The sequence below is a fragment of the Acipenser ruthenus genome, chromosome 17 (assembly GCF_902713425.1).
Source record: "Acipenser ruthenus chromosome 17, fAciRut3.2 maternal haplotype, whole genome shotgun sequence".
NCBI classification, from domain to species: Eukaryota; Metazoa; Chordata; class Actinopteri; order Acipenseriformes; family Acipenseridae; genus Acipenser; species Acipenser ruthenus.
In genome coordinates, this window is record NC_081205.1 from 19,591,933 (window position 1) to 19,604,162 (window position 12,230).

Genomic DNA, 12,230 nt, shown 5'->3' on the forward strand with positions numbered 1-12,230 from the left:
AGCAGCAGATATAGGCTCTGGGGTGGTAGTGATGATAGCATCATTATAAGAGCAGCAGATAGAGGCTCTGGGGTGGTAGTGATGATAGCATCATTATAAGAGCAGCAGATAGAGGCTCTGGGGTGGTAGTAATGATCATCATTATAAGAGCAGCAGATAGAGGCTCTGAGGTGGTAGTGATGATAGCATCATTATAAGAGCAGCAGATAGAGGCTCTGGGGTGGTAGTAATGATCTTCATTATAAGAGCAGCAGATGGAGGCTCTGGGGTGGTAGTAATGATCATCATTATAAGAGCAGCAGATAGAGGCTCTGGGGTGGTAGTGATGATAGCATCATTATAAGAGCAGCAGATAGAGCCTCTGGGGTGGTAGTAATGATAGCATCATTATAAGAGCAGCAGATAGAGGCTCTGGGGTGGTAGTGATGATAGCATCATTATAAGAGCAGCAGATAGAGGCTCTGGGGTGGTAGTGATGATAGCATCATTATAAGAGCAGCAGATAGAGGCTCTGGGGTGGTGGTAATGATCATCATTATAAGAGCAGCAGATGGAGGCTCTGGGGTGGTAGTGATGATAGCATCATTATAAGAGCAGCAGATAGAGGCTCTGGGGTGGTAGTGATGATAGCATCATTATAAGAGCAGCAGATAGAGGCTCTGGGGTGGTGGTAATGATCATCATTATAAGAGCAGCAGATAGAGGCTCTGGGGTGGTAGTAATGAACAAAGATGATTATATAAAAACAGTAGGGACTGAATTGCAAAATATAAATACACATGAAGTAAAATTTATGACAATAACAGCATAATAAAAGTAGTGAGAAATTTGGCAGATAGATTATATTAAAATGGGTTTGTAGCGAAAAAAATAAAAAATGACATGTTTCCGCAAAATCCAAGATCAGGTTTGGTTAGAGGTAACCCAAAAATGTACAAAGAAACACCCAATGCAAATGGTTGTTCACACAATTGATAACCTAACATGTTATTGCGGAAATAGCTGAAAGGCAACTGAAGCCATATGTTGAAAGCTTACCAAGCTATGTTAAAGATACAACACATTTTCTGAAAAGGATTAATATAAAGGTTAAACTTCCAGAGAATACCATTTTATTTTGCATGGATGTAAAATCCCTGAACCCCAGTGTTCCCCCAGGCATGAAACTGTAGAAGCATGTAAAGAGGCACTGGAAAATAGAGTAGAGAAGAACATGATACATACAGAAGAAATATTAAATATGATCAAGATAGTTTTAGAACATAGTTATTTTACATTTGGAAATAGAAGTTACAAACAGAATAATGGCACAGCAATAGGCTCAAAATTAGGTATCCATTTTGCAAGCATGTATATGAGCAAATGGGAGGAAATGTTAGTGAATAAATAGAATACATAAGATATGTGGATGACATATTTGGAATATGGACACATGGAGAAGAATCTCTTTTTTATTTTTATTTTCCATCTCTCTTCCTCCCTTTAAACCTTAATTAATAGTTAACTGAGCCTTAACTGAATACCAGATTGTTTAAATTAGCGACGCAGTACTAGAAACTAACGCAGTGGAAATGAATAAACTGAATTCGGCGATTAGAGCCAGAACGAAATACCGGTTCAAATAGAATCAGGTGAGATCAATGCACAACGTTTGTTAACTCCATCAAGATATGAGGGTAAAAAGAAACAACTTCCATTGGTAATTAGTGTTTAATTAAGAAAGTGAATCGGCTCAAAATATGTTTAAAGGGACATCACGTGATCAAAAATAAAACTCGAAAACTAGAAGCCCTAATTATTATATAAAAGAATACAGAACCACTTATCAAATATAAGAAATAAAGAAAATAAGCCAATAGTTCAGCACTTTACAAGGAACAGACACACCATGGAGGACCTAAAGTTTGTGGTTTTTGGAAAAAAATAAATTAGATAATGTACAATATAGAAGAATAAAATAATAAATTGATAAATATACTAGATGCCGTGATGCATGAAGGTTTAAATAGAAAGGAACAGTAAATTTTTACATCATTAGCTCCATAGTGAATAACATCACAAAGACATTATATTTAAAGAGAAATAAATGTGTGGTTACCATGACATCAAAAAGCCTATAAATACCTCCAATGTTTGTTTTCAAACACATTTTCCCTTGACAAAGGTATGTTAAACATACAGAAACGTTGGGAAGTTGGTTCTTTGAGCAAAAACTATATATATATATATATAGTAAACAATTTTACTTGTTTTAAGGGATTCATAGCCCCTTTTAAATAGACCCAAGAACAGACACAAGAATTGAAGTTTTTATAGCACTTACATGCAGTTTATTATTTTACAGAAATAAAAGATTAATCAAAGCAAAGACCTAACTCACACATGGCGTACTAACTGAACTGCTTCTCGGGCCTAACTAAACTGAACTGCTTCTCGGGCCTAACTAAACTGAACTGCTTCTCGGGCCTAACTAAACTGAACTGATTCTCAAATCTAACTAAACTGAACTGCTTCTCCAACCTAACTAAACTGAACTGCTTCTCAAATCTAACTAAACTGAACTGCTTCTCGGACCTACCTAAACTGAACTGCTTCTCGGGCCTAACTAAACTGAACTGCTTCTCCAACCTAACTAAACTGAACTGCTTCTCAAATCTAACTAAACTGAACTGCTTCTCGGGCCTAACTAAACTGAACTGATTCTCAAATCTAACCAAACTGAACTGCTTCTCCAACCTAACTAAACTGAACTGCTTCTCAAATCTAACTAAACTGAACTGCTTCTCGGACTTAACTAAACTGAACTGCTTCTCGAACCTACCTAAAATCGGACGGCTAAGCCATTTACTGATTAACACAAAACGATTTCCACACTACCTTTTAAAAGACCACACAGGTCTCTTGACAGCCTCTCTCCACACAGACTGGAGACTGCCCCAATTAAATTAAACACAACAATTAGAAACAATAATTAATTACACCTGTGTCTATGCGAGCACAGGTACAGGGGAGAAGTTTGCCCCGAACTTCGACTGGCAGGCAGGTCTGCCTCTTAGGCAGATAATAAAACACCTCTCTGCGAAAACCCGCCTCCTCAGTTACATCACAAAGGAACACGCCTTCTAAGGTCAAAAGCTGCCTGTTTCCACGCCCTCACATTCAAACTGAAAACTGCGCGGCAAGGTTTTGCTGCAGAACAGATTTGGAACGAAAAAGGTAGGATGTTTTATTCATCTTCTCAAAATACACCGTTTTTAACAGAACGTATGCACACAAAGGCATTAAAATATGTTGAGTTACGCCTTAAATATGAATATGAATATCTTCTTCTGTTAAGTTGTATTATATAACGTTTTTTTTTTAAGTGTAGCTATCATTTCAAATATTAGTGATGCTTAATCTCTACCTTTGTCTCGTTTTGTTGTTCAAACGTATATTTTAATTATTCACTTTATGAGCAGCATAGTATTTGTGCTGTACTGTGTGTGCAAGTTGTTCACAGTGATCCACAACATTCAATTACACATCATGTATAATTGATTTGCTGTTAAAAATGATAATACAAAATATAATAAACTTACCAGGCATGTCAGCTGAAGTTATATTAACGTCCTATGTCTTAAATATTGGTAACAGAATAACAAGGTTGGTTACTCTAAACTAAATTATTAATTTACCAGCTGGTAAGACTACTGTAGTTAAAACACAGAGGCCTGGAAGGCAGGTTTACATTAGGTGTTTATAATGGGCACTTGCCTGGCAGGCTGGTTTATAATGGGCACTTGCCTGGCAGGCTGGTTTATAATGGGCACTTGCCTGGCAGGCTGGTTTATATTGGGTGTTTATATTTGGCACATGCCTGGCAGGCTGGTTTATAATGGGCACATGCCTGGCAGGCTGGTTTATAATGGGCACTTGCCTGGCAGGCTGGTTTATAATGGGCACTTGCCTGGCAGGCTGGTTTATATTGGGTGTTTATATTTGGCACATGCCTGGCAGGCTGGTTTATAATGGGTACATGCCTGGCAGGCTGGTTTATAATGGGCACATGCCTGGCAGGCTGGTTTATAATGGGCACATGCCTGGCAGGCTGGTTTATAATGGGCACGTGCCTGGCAGGCTGGTTTATAATGGGCACATGCCTGGCAGGCTGGTTTATAAGGGGCACATGGCTGGCAGGCTGATTAAAAAAAATTGTGATTGAAAAAAAAAAAATGCTGTAGCTTGCCATTATCATAATTTCATTCTGATATTTTTTTCTCAGAGAAATGCCTCCCAGAAAGCGTAGGAAGTGTACTTCGGTCACTGGTAAGTATGAATTATTGTTTGTGAATAAATAATTATATTTTATCAAATTACTGAATAGTTTATGTATAGAGCCACTATCGTAGTTTGTAGAAAATGTTATATGGCCTAATGTGTATGACTATCAGTAAAGTATCCGATTTTTTTTTTCTAACAACTTATAACACTTTAAAATGTACACTCCACAATAATGTCTTCAATATTGCTGCTCATGGACAGCACTTTGGCGCATACATTTTAAAGTGTTATAAGTTGTTAGAAAGGATGTTAACAATGAAAGTGAAAATATCAGATACTTTACTGATGCAGTTGGACTAACACATTAGGCCATATACAAACACATTAGACCATATACCAACATTTTCTACAACCTACGATAGTTGCTCTTAAAGCAAGTAACGTAGTGTTATTTACAAGTAAGGTGTTGTATTTTTTTCCTTCAGTGAAAAATCATGCAGAAAAAGCTCATGCTACATCAGCAAGCCCTGCTGCTTGTTGAGAAAGCGACACTGCTTCCCCACTGCCACAGGCATGCCCTCCTTCCTCCAGCACAGTCGCTGTGTCACTTCAGCATCCATCTGTATCGCTGGCTGTGCCTCGCCCAGCTGTAATACCCGACAGCATGGCTACACCACAAGTATTTGCTGAAGTCGAGAGCCTTCTCCCTCTTTCTTTCAACAAGAGAAAGAAAAGGTAATATAACATAAATAAACAGATTAACGTGATATTGGAACATTCCATAATTTAAGTATTCTCAAGTTCATTCCAAAGGCTTAATGCAGAATTAAATTAATTCTGAATTAAGTAAATACCTTTTTATGGTTTCATTACATTTACATTTGTGTATCAATTTTGCAATGTTGGCCATATTTTGTATCTTATTATTCTTATACCTTTCCCCCAAAGATACAATGTGACAGCAGAGGAGATCAGGAGAAGGATAGGTCCACCTGAGAATATGTCAGCCAATTCCCTGGTTGCATATCTAAGGGTAGATAAAAATTAAGAGTGAGCTTGAAGATTGAAGAGACAGTTGGCATTAGTCCTGGCCCAACAACCACTGTAACTTCCCTGTGTTCCAAACTGACTGAGGGTAAATTAGTAAATGTCCAGTGCAATGTCAACACACTAAAACATATCAATTAGTAGTATAACACATGGTACAATATACAGACCACTGCATTCAACAGCTTCAAAATACCTTATCTCAATAGTGTAGTGTGGGTAGCCTTGTTTTTAAAACCTAACAATCTAATTATATGTTTCCATTCTAAGTTGTCTTGCATTCAGGCACCAGCTTAAGTCAAATGTAACATGCAAACAGTAAACGTTATATTTATCATTAAATAAAGCCATTATTTGTGAATATAGAAAAATGTAATGTCAGTCTTATTGTACGTTAAAAGTTGATTGTTACAATAATAGTAACACTTTTCTGTCTTCAGGAGAAGCCTGCGATTTAGGTGTGGGCATCGGCAAGCTGGCAGTGAGGATAATTCCTTTTGACAGGATCGCAGTTTTGGAGGGCTCGATCACAACCAAAGATGTTGCCATTGGAAAGCTTCATGAATTTAAGTATGTTTCTTTACAGTTTTACACTAGTGATGAAAAATGCAGGTGTAGTGTAACCAAAACGTTAAATTACATCAAATTTGTAACAAAAAATATACACTATGAATATTAAATATAGAAAAAGTAAAATCAGACCAAAATATTTCCCATGTACAAAACAATAAAGTTAGAAAGAGGGGTCAACCAGAGAAAGATATGATTGCAATCAAATGTGTGAAATTGTAAAAATAAAGTGCACTCTGCCTTTACCCGCTATGCCACTTGTGAGCCCCAAATTATTATTTTTAAAGTGTAAAGGTACACATTAAAACTTCTAAATAGACTTGCAGATTTTCTCAGGATGATTTTTTCTGCTGGGCATCTCAATATTTTTTGTTTTTATTTACATACCATTACAAGATAAAATGTTAGGCGCTAAAAACAATCCTCATTAAATATTGGGTAAAATCAGTGTCTAAGGCTAAAAGCAGCTTACATAAAACCACATGACTGGTTTATTGAGTATTGCAGTACGAATTGTATTATTCATTATTTAAAAAAAAAAAAAAAAATTATATATATATATTTTTTTTTTTTCTCGATGGCATCAAGAATACAACAGACCAAATTAAAGAAAGTGCTATGGACTTTGACATGGCTACTCATGGACTGGGCTTTCAAATGCTTGATGTTTACAGTTCTGTACTTCAAAAATGTGCCAATTCCCAGATAGAAAAACTGCAGAATGTGTAGTTTTAGATGACACTGAAAATAAGGCATCCTTTGCATATATGTTCATTATTTTAAAAAAGGGCTTGTTCAAAACATTAAGAACATTTCTAAGCAAAGAAAACCTAAAATAGCATTTTATGTAAGGCATTTTCTTTTCTATACAACCTCTTAAATATATATTTAAAAATTGACCATAAACATACATAAATAAAGGTACTGTACAACATCTCAGATTTATAGTTTCTTGTTTTATTTGTTTATGGTTTAAATAATAGCAGTATTAAAATGTAAAACTGCACATACATGCTTCAACAGACTGATACAGAGCAATACAAAGTACTGGACCCAATTGTGGAAAAAAGTGCTGTACAGAAGAACCCTCCTCCCCACTTCTCAGCTCTAATGACACCCTGACATGTTCCCCCTTTGAAAGAAATTCAGTTCAGGCTTAGATTTTTATGTTAACAATTTGCTTTTACACTACTCGCTACTTAAAGATTGCACATTCTATTTACTACAAATCATATTTTTACAACTTCTATTTACAAAGTGTTACAATAATACACATTTAAGTGTTATTTAAGTAATCTGATTAAGAGAGAAAAGGGAGACATACCATATCAAATATCGACCAACTTGGCCAGAATACAATCATCAGCAATTAGAACTATGCAACATATATTTTATTTTTGATAACATGCTGCCACTATACATATAAATAGCTATTTCACTCTTACTTGAAGAGACCTTTGAGGTCCTTAACAGTTGTAATTAACCTCTATACTTTGTCCAGTTTTGTGTGCATTCTGTAATTCAAAAATAAAGGCATGGGCTCATAACAGCACACGTTCAGCTCGATTTTAGTATCTGATTCTTTGCTCTGCTACCAATTATTCTTTTTCTAAAGGAACATACTTTGAATTTGGAATCAGGTCTATGGGTATATAAAGCTTGATTAAGGGGTTCTTTGAGCTGATATGAATGCATGTCTATAGCATAGCTTCTTGCTCTTTCAATGCGTTTTCTGTAAGCATGTAGCCTTATAATTTTTATTTTATTGCTGGCCATGCTATACTGTCCTAATGCTAGTTGGTGTGCACGTTTTACTACAGCATTCAACTCTGGAGATTCCTTATAATCACTGCAGTCACACCACTCCTTTAAGTCTGAAATCATCTTCTTTACACACAATTGTTTATTGTGTGATTGACAATTTGCTGTGGTATTCGCAAAGCAGTCAGTTACCTCTTGGTTAGGGTTCTGTGTACCAATTAACTCAGAAAGTCTTAGACAGACACATATTTCTCCAAGACTATTGGCAAGACAGGTACACTGTTGGTTTTGCACATGTACTACTCCAAAACTACCAGCACAATGTACAATTAAATGTTTTCCATCCCACTCAGCAATGCTGTTCAGTTAGTGAACTGGCTAATTCTTTTCGAATTCCATCAATATCAATCCCCTGTTCTTTGCACATCATTTTTGCAAACTCAATATGCTTGCACAAATTACCCCTTTCAGAAACGGCGCATTCACATTTCATGCTAATTAAATCCACAGCATAACATTTTGCTTTATCTGCTTCTGAAGGCACTATGCAATGGCCACCTGATTTGTAAACAAAATTATCTTGAAGGCCTTTGTTCTTCATACGTAATGCAGATTCTGCAGTATCCTGTGTTTTGGAATCAGAAATCCTCTGAGCACCATGAAGATCTTCCAGATACCTGCACCATATACAAGACAGAATACAATTAGTAGAGCAGTATTCTATTATTCACATGCTAAAAAAAGATATGGGTTGTGTAAATTATATACATGACAAAAATGCATTTACCTGTGGTACACTATCTCCTTATTTGTACAGATACTGAAATAAATGTACACAACAACTTCATGTTCCAGAAAATTACAAATATAAAGTATAATGTATTTATTTTTTGAAATCCAACACTCATTTGCAACACTAGACCACATAAAAATGCTAGTATTGGAAATGTTACACAAACCTGTAGTAAGTGACCACCTTGGTATTAAGTAGTAGAAGTAGTTCATCAACTCGTCTGTTTGCATAGCCATGAAGAAACTGATACTTCATGCTGAAAAAAAATCTGTGGGAAAAAAAGAAAAGCAAAAGCAATTTTTTATTTATTTTATTTAGTATCACCAATTTTGTTTCCTTTATCAGCAATTCAACTTGGCTGACCGCAACAACTCCCCGCCTCCTCAGGAGGGATGAGACAAAGCATGCGCCCTCCGATACGAGCACTGTCAAAGCCATATGCTATTTTTCGCACTACATGCCCAGAGCTCCCACCCCCTAGCGAACACATCGTTTGGAGGAGTCGATGCAGCTAGAAATGCCAACGCCCTGAACCTGCAGGCGCCAGGTCAATTGTGCGCTGCCCTCTCAGAACTCCTGGCCAAAACTGGCAATGGCATAGGCAGGATTCGAGACAAGTCTGTCTCTTGCCTATAGTGCTGCAACTTATGTTTTTGTTTTAATCACTATTTTTACATAATGCATACCTCTCAACAAGGTTGTTCGTTTCACTGTCTTGGTGGTAAACTCTCCGTCCATAATTGGCCCACATGTCTGCATTTCGAAACCAATGGTCCTGTAGATACTGTGAAATTACTGAACTGCCAGTTTCTCTGTCTATTTTGACAATCAATTTTGTTGGAACAAAAACCAGCAGGGTAGGTGGTCCTCCAGGACCAGGGTTGGGAAGCACTGCCACAAACACTTCAGTTTTTTACCCCAAGACCCTTAATAAATTCATTGACTCATTGATTAGCTTAATTTATCAGAATTACCATTTGTTCCAGGGATTTAATAATTGATGATTAAGAGATACCTACAAACTCTGCAGGATTGTGGCACTCCAGGACCAGGGTCGCCTACCCCTGATATAAGGCTTTAAGACCTCGTATGTGAATTCTACATTATGGATATAAATACCCACTCTCAAGTACTTTTATACTAAGTGCAATTGAAATCAGTTATCTGTAGATATATTTAAGTAATTAGACATTGAGGGTCGATTGCACTGTACCATTTAGTCCACTTGATTCATCTAACTAGTGCAGGACTGGCTAACCCTGGTCCTTGAGAGCCACAGGGTCTTCTGGTTTTTGTTTTAACCAAGCCCTTGATAACTTAATTGACATTATTAATTGGTCTTAATTGGTCAAAATTCCCATGGGTGCCAGTTGATTAGTGTTTGATGATTTAGAGAGACCTATAAAACCTGCAGGATTGTGGCTCTCCAGTACCAGGGTTGGCCACCCCTGAACTAGTGGAATGAGGAGGTTTGTCCATGTGCTTGGACTACAGTTAGTACTGTACACCTCAATCCTGAAAAATTTGCGGCCGTCCCAAAAGGTTAGCATTGAAATTCTGTTCAATATTTTTCCATGCCATTGTAGGTAATACAACATTCTCGTCTTCTTTGCTGGTGCTGTCAACTTCGTTAATGTAGTTTTTAATTAGGTGTACTAAATACATCTTTTCCTCTATTGAAAATTTTGGAACTCTTTTAGATGACATTTATTCTACTGAAGGGTTTTTAAACTGTTAAAAGTTTGATGTGACTTATCTTCTGCATTCCTTCTGATATTGGTCCACATGGGCAGTCTAACGTGTTCTGCATGTTCACATCAGCTGAACCAATTCACATGATTAACTATTTGGTTTTGGTACGGTGCAATCAGGTCTAATTTGCAGCATTTGCTAGACTGCATTTTAGTCCACTTGGTATGGACCAAAGTCATTGCTACACTGCAATCAACCCGGAATGACCCCTAACCGAAAGTGGTTTTGGTTTTTTACCTGAAGTACATGGAACCAGCACAGCAACACCTTTGCATAAGGAAACACTGTGTGTACTGCATTGATTTCTTTCATGTCCCTATCTACCATGACACATCTGCAAAGAGAAATATAAAAAGGAAGTAGTACTTAATCTGTCTATCACTTCGTAAATTAAGAGAGCTGCGTACAAAGCTGATTGTACCGCTACAAGGCTGCCAAATCGGGTAGCGTGAGATGGGGGGAGTGGTTGATTGCTGCCATACTTGTAGTTTTACTGGATGGGCTGCTAATTTTTTGTTAATTTTTTTTTTTTTTTTAAACAAAATTCTACATAATAAGATAACTATATAAACCAGATTAAACTCGGTTTTAAATTAAACCCTATATTGGCATTATGTTGTTTCAAATATCACATTTTATGTTCATAATAATTTTTATATCAAACGACACATTACCACCCCAAACATTCTACAGTATAAGCTGTAAATTATGCAATCATGAAATACCATTGCCATGTAAGTTACTCATCTTAATCTGTTTATCCTTTGCATTTCATACATAAACTTCAACTATGAATTTTAAAACATTCCTTGGCTGAAACTCTCCAACAGCTTCCTGAACTTTTTTCAGACACAGTGACAAGATGTCACTGGATTCCTCACTCACAATAAAAAATGCTACAGGCCTTGGTTGCTCTTCACTAGCACAGCATAAAATGCAAAACCATACTGAGTTATGTCTTTGTATGTTGCATCAAGGAAAATCATTGTTGGACCATACTTTTTCAACTGTTCAATTTGCCACTGAGAACTAAATACTATTATCAAGGGTTGCTTTTCATTGTGAGAGAGAGGCTGATAGTACACAACATTATCCTGCAAATTGGACTTAATCAGTTTGTCAACACTTATGCAGTCATTTCCATCCATTCGTGTGTGTGCATAAAAGCTCTTTTTTATTACTTTAATGTCCTCTGGTGCCACATAGAATCTTCTGTCTGTGATGTCACTTTTTTGTAAACTCTGTGACCAATCTTTGCATTTGAGCATGATCTCTCCATTTGATAGCCCCTGGGATACGCACATATGAATGTAACCCATTAGTTCTTCATCAATACGATTCACTGCATTCTCCTTAGGGTCTTCTAGATCATGGCCAGAGTGCTCTTGCATTAAACGCACAATGCACCCATGTGTAGAATTGTTGCTCACAAATGTAAAAGAAACGTACGCTCCACATCTATTGGCACGAGTTATTGAAGGTGCTCCTGAGGATTTACCTTTTGGTTTATTGGACCTTTCACATCGCCACTGAAAGTGATTTTCCTCTCATTTTGATAGCTACAAATGTGCCAGTTCCATTCTCCTTAAGACATGTCAAGTGATTTTGCATAAAATCCTCTCTTGAATCTCGTTTTACAATATGTATTGTTCTCTGCACACGTGCGTCAGACTCCTTGCGCAGAGAGTCTTCAAGTGATGAGATCCAGAAACGTTCCATTATCTCACTAAACGGAAGAAAAAAACACGTTAAACAATTTCTCAGTGATGTGTGTCATTCCGTAACAAATCACTCAGAAAAGTTGGATTTCGACCCACATTTAAAGGAACCTTCTGATGTACATCATCAATTCACCTCCTAAGAATAAAACATAGAGAATAGCCTTATGCAAACATTAACACAGTGCCCATCAAATGCCACCAGACATATGTGCCCAATATAAACCAGCCTGCCAGGCATGTGCCCATTATAAACCAGCCTGCCAGGCATGTGCCCATTATAAACCAGCCTGCCAGGCAAGTGCCCATTGTAAACCAGCCTGCCA

At 37.0% G+C, this 12,230-nt stretch overlaps 1 long non-coding RNA gene across 2 annotated transcripts; it reads left to right on the forward strand.

Annotated features, from left to right (window-relative positions):
* Positions 1-2,253: 2,253 nt before the first annotated feature.
* On the forward strand, positions 2,254-6,864 carry LOC117423199 (uncharacterized). Of its 2 annotated transcripts, XR_004547752.3 has the most exons (4): positions 2,254-3,216; positions 4,265-4,308; positions 4,749-4,998; positions 5,751-6,864. It is a non-coding gene; the product is annotated as an uncharacterized LOC117423199 (long non-coding RNA). The 2 variants fall into 2 exon arrangements; XR_004664269.2 differs by lacking the exon at positions 2,254-3,216 and having other exon boundaries at positions 4,073-4,308.
* Positions 6,865-12,230: the final 5,366 nt, after the last annotated feature.